Genomic DNA, 5,520 nt, shown 5'->3' with positions numbered 1-5,520 from the left:
TATAGTCCATGGGGTCACAAAGAGTTGAACATGGCTGAGCGACTTTCGCTTCACTTCACTTCTGTATTCCATGTTCTGGTAAGTAGCCCAAATATCCTCTCAGTCACCTAAATCAGAAATTTAGGAATTAAAGAAAATGAGAAAGGGAAAATGGAGAGCAGGAAGTTTTTTGAACTTGACACTAGGGCCATTCTTCTCTGAAAGCCAAGGAAGAAAATGTATTATAATAAAAGCAAACGTTTATTGAGGAGTAACTATGTATAGCCACTATGTATATTGCTTACATTTTGTTTTATTGAAGTATAGTTGATTTACAGTGTTTTTTGCTATATATGGGCTTTCCTGGTGGCTCAGAGGTTAAAGCATCTGCCTGGAATGCAGGAGACCCAGGTTCGATCCCTGGGTCGGGAAGATCCCCTGGAGAAGAAATGGCAACCCTCTCCAGTACTCTCGCCTGGAGAATCCCATGGAGGGAGGAGCCTGGTAGGCTACAGTCCATGGGGTCACAAAGAGTTGGACACGACTGAGCGACTTCACTTTCACTTTTCTGCTATATAGCGAAGCGATTCAGTCTCACACACACAGATACTTTTTGATATTCTTTTCCATTATGGTTTATCGCAGGATATGGAATATAGTCCCCTGTGCTATACAGTCGGTAATTGTTGTTTATCCATTCTATATGTAATAGTTTACATCCACTAATCCCAAACTCCCAGTCCACTCCTCTCCTGCTCCCCTTCCTCCATGGCAACCGCAACTATGTTCTCTGTCTCTGTAGGCATGATATATCTTACATATACTAATTCACTTAAATATTCATACCAAACCTATGAGGTAGATCATATTCCATATTTTTTAGATGAGGTAACAAAAGCACAGCGAAATTGCTTACCCATGGTTATACAGACAGGACAAGCAGGCTAGGTTTTCGCCCATCTGCTTCTGGCAGTCTGCCTGCAGAGAACATCATTTGGTTACAGGGTGAACAATGTTGGGTCAAACTGGTGTCAACTAAGCTTACAGGTTTTTAGTCTTTAGGATCAATCTCTAGACAAATCCCGAGAGACTTGACTAGGGTTACAAGTCAGGACATAAATGTCATGCAATGAAAGAGATAATTGGCAATAGCTGGGACATTAAAGGGAGGGAGGAAACATAGAAAGGAGGACGGTGTGGCGCTGTCCTTGACTAACACAATGAGAGAAGGAGAGCATGTGTTTGATAGTTGTAGACATGAAGATTTAAAAGGCTATTTATTTATTTTAAAATATTTTATTTTCATTTATTTACTTGGCTGTGCTGGATCTTACTTGTGGCATCTTTTTTTTTTTTTTTTAAGTTGTGGCATGCAAACTCTCAAGTGCAGCATGTGGGATCCAGTTTCCTGACCAGGGGTCAAACTCAGGCCCCTTACTTTGGAAGCATGAAGTCTTAGCCAGTGGACAACCAGGGCAGTCCCTAAAATGCTATTTAATGTTGTGCAGGTGATCATTTTTATCAGTTGATTGGCTGGAATATAGAGGAGGCGTGTGGAGTAGATAAGTGGGTTAAGTCTACACCCAAACATCAAGAAATTGATGCACAGTGTTTAAGATTGATACCTAAGTTAAAAATATCAGTATAACCAAATTACTGAGAAAGCATTACCTATCAGAGAAACATAATTAGAAATAGTGGTTTCTTCAAAGTAGGCCACTGCAGCTTTTCATCGTAAATTCTGTTCCACTATTGGATTTTTAACTATATTACTTTGCACATATTAACAGTTGGTAAGCCAGAGAAGCAGAAGATGCAACATCAGCTTGGTTTCAGGAAAACAACATCATCCCTTACATTAAGTGAAATGTGGCTCATTTGGAGTTTTGATCATATTTATTTTGTAAATTTGTTTTTATTTTACAGTGTAATAGAATAAAAGCATAAGGATTTTATACCTACTTTTATGTATGTACATTTCAAAATATCATTAGAGTTAAAAATGCTGAAAGTCAACTGTGAGAGGCCAAACCATTTTTTTTTCCCTATCACTTTATCACTCAAGTTAGAAAAATACCGCTTCACTGTAAGAGGTCGAACTACCTTGCTACCAACTCATTACTCAGGGCTTGGTTCAATTTCATCTCTTCTGTGAAGGGTTTCCTTAATCTTCTAGGAAGAATTGATGATGGTCTTTCTTGGGTCTCACTGTACATGCATTTTTCATGGTTTATGTCTCTCTTTATAGAGTTATTTGTTTGCATAGCTGTTTGTTTATGATTTCTAGACTAAAAGTGCTTATGAGTGGGGCCCATAGCTTATTCATCTGGATCCTTAGCACCCAGCTCACAACCAGTCACACACCAGGAGTCCTGCAGATGTTGGCTGAATCAATGGGCAGTAACAGCAGTGGTACTCTCTTGGCTTTCAGAATTCCCTTCGAGGATTAGCCATCAAATTGAAAAAGCACAAAGTACTTTATCCACTATTGCTAAAAGCTTGTTAGAAATAGGAAAACATTGAATTTTAAGCCTTGTGGTCAAATTTATGGCACATTAAGGGCATCATGAAAGGAGTTGTCTTAAACTCCTCTTCTGAGTTTCTGTATGACTGTAGAGATAAGCTAATGGTGTCAGTATTCAGGTGTAGTCAATATTTGGCACTGTAGTAGAATATCCGAGCATATAGTGACACACCATAGTTACTTAGCCATGACTGGCTTTGTTAACACAACTTGGCAACACTGAGATTTTCACTACTACTGCAAGAAAGGAGTTGAATGTATTTTCTAGCCCCCATTCTTACCTCCCATAGGGTCTGTTCTTCTCCGAGATTAAAATAAATCTGGCTTATTGGCATACCTGTTTAAGAAAGGAGACAGTAAATCTTTAATACAAGAAAGTGAAGAGGTGAAATTGTTGAACTTTTCTGAAAAGGCTAGATTCACGGAAGGTAGTAGTAACTTTACTGGACTTCATGTTCCTGTGGGTTGTCATTGATGAGACTGTCATTCATTGTCTCCTCTGCCCCTTCTATTCCCTACCCCCACCCGCCCAGCATGCAACACCAGTGCAGTTACCTATTCATTAATTCACTGGCCAAGAATTAGCAGACACCACTTAGGAATGAAATGTTGCTCTAGGCACTGTGGTTGATTCACAAATAAGACATGGCCCTAATAAGCCAGAGTTAGAGCTTCATGCAATTTGTCTCCTGACCAACCAGTCTCTGTTACTCGAAGTTTTACAACCTGGCTTTGACAAAAGGGAACATGTCTCTTTCTATTGATTACAGCTCTCTAAATGAAACTAAACAGCTCACAGGCAGGTATTTAAACGAAGCATGAAATTTTCCTAGGAGCCATTAAAGCTGGCTTAGTTTCTATATTCTAAAAACAAAGCCAAGCAAAATGAAAACCTTATTTTATTGTGATCTCAGTTATAGCATTTCCTCAAAGGATGGTGCTTAATGAGAGTCACTGCGTACTGTGGGAAAACCATTATGTAATACTTAACTCTACCCATTTAGCTCATTTTATTCCCACTCCTGAAAAAGATTGATTTCTTTGAAAAATTAAGAATCTGACCTTATTTCTTGCATCTTTTGCTTTTTCAGCTTGGAATTTCTAGACAGTGATCTAGTTGGAAGCATCAGCATTTGAAAAAATAAGGTTTATTTAGTTCCTCCTGAATGTTTTTATTTTCTTTGTCACTGAAGTGGCTTTAAATGTTCTTAAAGATCTGCATTAGGTATTTATGGAAATTTCTCTCTAAATTATAGAGTTTAAACTAAAAAAGTATAATTTATTCTCAGCCAGGTGTCGAACAAGAATATCTGAAGAATATTAACAAGCCTTTGAATTTCTTTCTTTTCATCCATCAGCTCCATTAGCCCCAGTTAACTTTAAACTACCTATGCTTTTATAAGTTATAAGAAGTCTCATTCAGATTGTAGGCATCAAATACCAATACTAAATATTTTCCATGCCCCTAAACTAAAGCTAGGTATTATAATCTTAAGATAGCCCCAACTGATGCCCATGGGAGGGCTTCCCTAGTGGCTGAGATGGTAAAAACTGTGCCTGCCATGTGGGAGACCCAGGTTCGATCCCTGGGTCGGAAAGATCCCCTTGAGAAGGTAATGGCTGTCCACTCCAGTATTCTTGCCTGGGAAATCCCATGGACAGAGGAGCCTGGTGGGCTACAGTCCATGGAGTCGCAAAGAGTTGGACATGACTGAGTGACTACACTTTCTTTCTTTCAATGCCCATGGGAATTTATCACTCGTAGAACTCTAGAGAGGTCCAGAGGGGAGAAAAGACAAGGTACCATATTTAAACTTGTATGATGAAACACCTTTCTATGAACTTTAGGGAGTAGATTATTGACCCAATACACATCTTTCATGTTTCATCATGTCTGGTCCCCAAATAGGGTCTCAACAGTAATTGCAAAGCAGCATTTCTTCATCCCACACCCAGAACTGACAAGACCTGTTCTTCCCTCAATTTGCTGCTGCTGCTGCTGCTCCAGGAAAAAAGAGAATTCCTGGAGCTTCCATCATGTGCTAGCAAACATAGCCCTGCTAGCATTCTTCTCTCTTGCCATTTCAGCTGCTGATGCCTTGGGCTCTAGGCTGCTGTCCTGAAGTTTCCTGTTCCCTTCATGTGGGAGGGCCAGCCTCAGAGAACTGTGAGTCTCCTCAGTCTGGGGACCAGGAGTGCCAGCCGTCACATCCCTGAGAGCAAGGGAGGGAGGAGGCACAGGTTCTCCTCCAGGCTGGCACACAGGCCCCTTGGAGCCTCAGTGACACAACTCTTATTTTTTCACTTGGGGTTGGAGAGGAAGTCTTGGGGGCTTCATGTGCCGAAGAATTAGGACAGTTGGAGGAGAGATGATAGGAAGGTTTTAGAAGATAGAGAACCAAGGGATTGACCTTTAGAGCAGGAGTGACTGTGACTCCACCTCCCAGGGAAAGCAGTTGTTGGACCAATGATCCAATGGGCCGCAAAACTGGAGGTCTTTGAGAAACGCTCCCTGGAATGTCAGAAACCCCCAGTGGAAGTCTCAGAAAAGTCAGACTAGGTAAATCTGCCACTTTCAGACTGAGAGTTGACTCATTTGTCTGAGCTAAGGGAGAGAACACTGCTCACCTTTCTGCCAGCTGATCTAACAACAGTGAAATCTTCAGAGTCACCATGTTGGATAACTTGGAGGTTAGGCTAAGGAGGAACAATTTTTGCCCCCACATTTGCAATTTTCATAAAGTCGTTCTTCTGTGGCAGGACCTCAACGTTTCCACACAGGTGCTGTTTCACTGCTCTTCCAGAAAGGTAGTGCCCACTTAGCCACTCCCTTTGTAGGCAAGAGCACACAAAGATGCCAAGTTGAGAGTATGTTTGACTAGACTGTGTAAGAAGCAGCCTTAATAGGAGCTGAAGGATAGCTCCTGAATGTGTCTTGACTTGGAAAGTCCGCTGGTCTTTCCTGTTGGGTTGGCCAAAAGGTTTTTCATTAATACTTTGCCTGGCTGCTGATGTTG

General features: G+C 40.9%; 1 non-coding gene across 1 annotated transcript; it reads left to right on the top strand.

The window, feature by feature from the left end:
* The first annotated feature begins 339 nt into the window (after positions 1–339).
* Positions 340–412, top strand: TRNAS-GGA (transfer RNA serine (anticodon GGA)). The gene has a single exon. It is a non-coding gene; the product is annotated as a tRNA-Ser (tRNA).
* The last annotated feature ends 5,108 nt before the right edge of the window (positions 413–5,520 follow it).

This window comes from Ovis aries, chromosome X, assembly GCF_016772045.2.
Source record: "Ovis aries strain OAR_USU_Benz2616 breed Rambouillet chromosome X, ARS-UI_Ramb_v3.0, whole genome shotgun sequence".
In the NCBI taxonomy this organism is placed as follows: domain Eukaryota; kingdom Metazoa; phylum Chordata; class Mammalia; order Artiodactyla; family Bovidae; genus Ovis; species Ovis aries.
The sequence above is the reverse complement of the archived record's forward strand: the minus strand, read 5'-3'. Positions and strand labels throughout refer to the sequence as shown.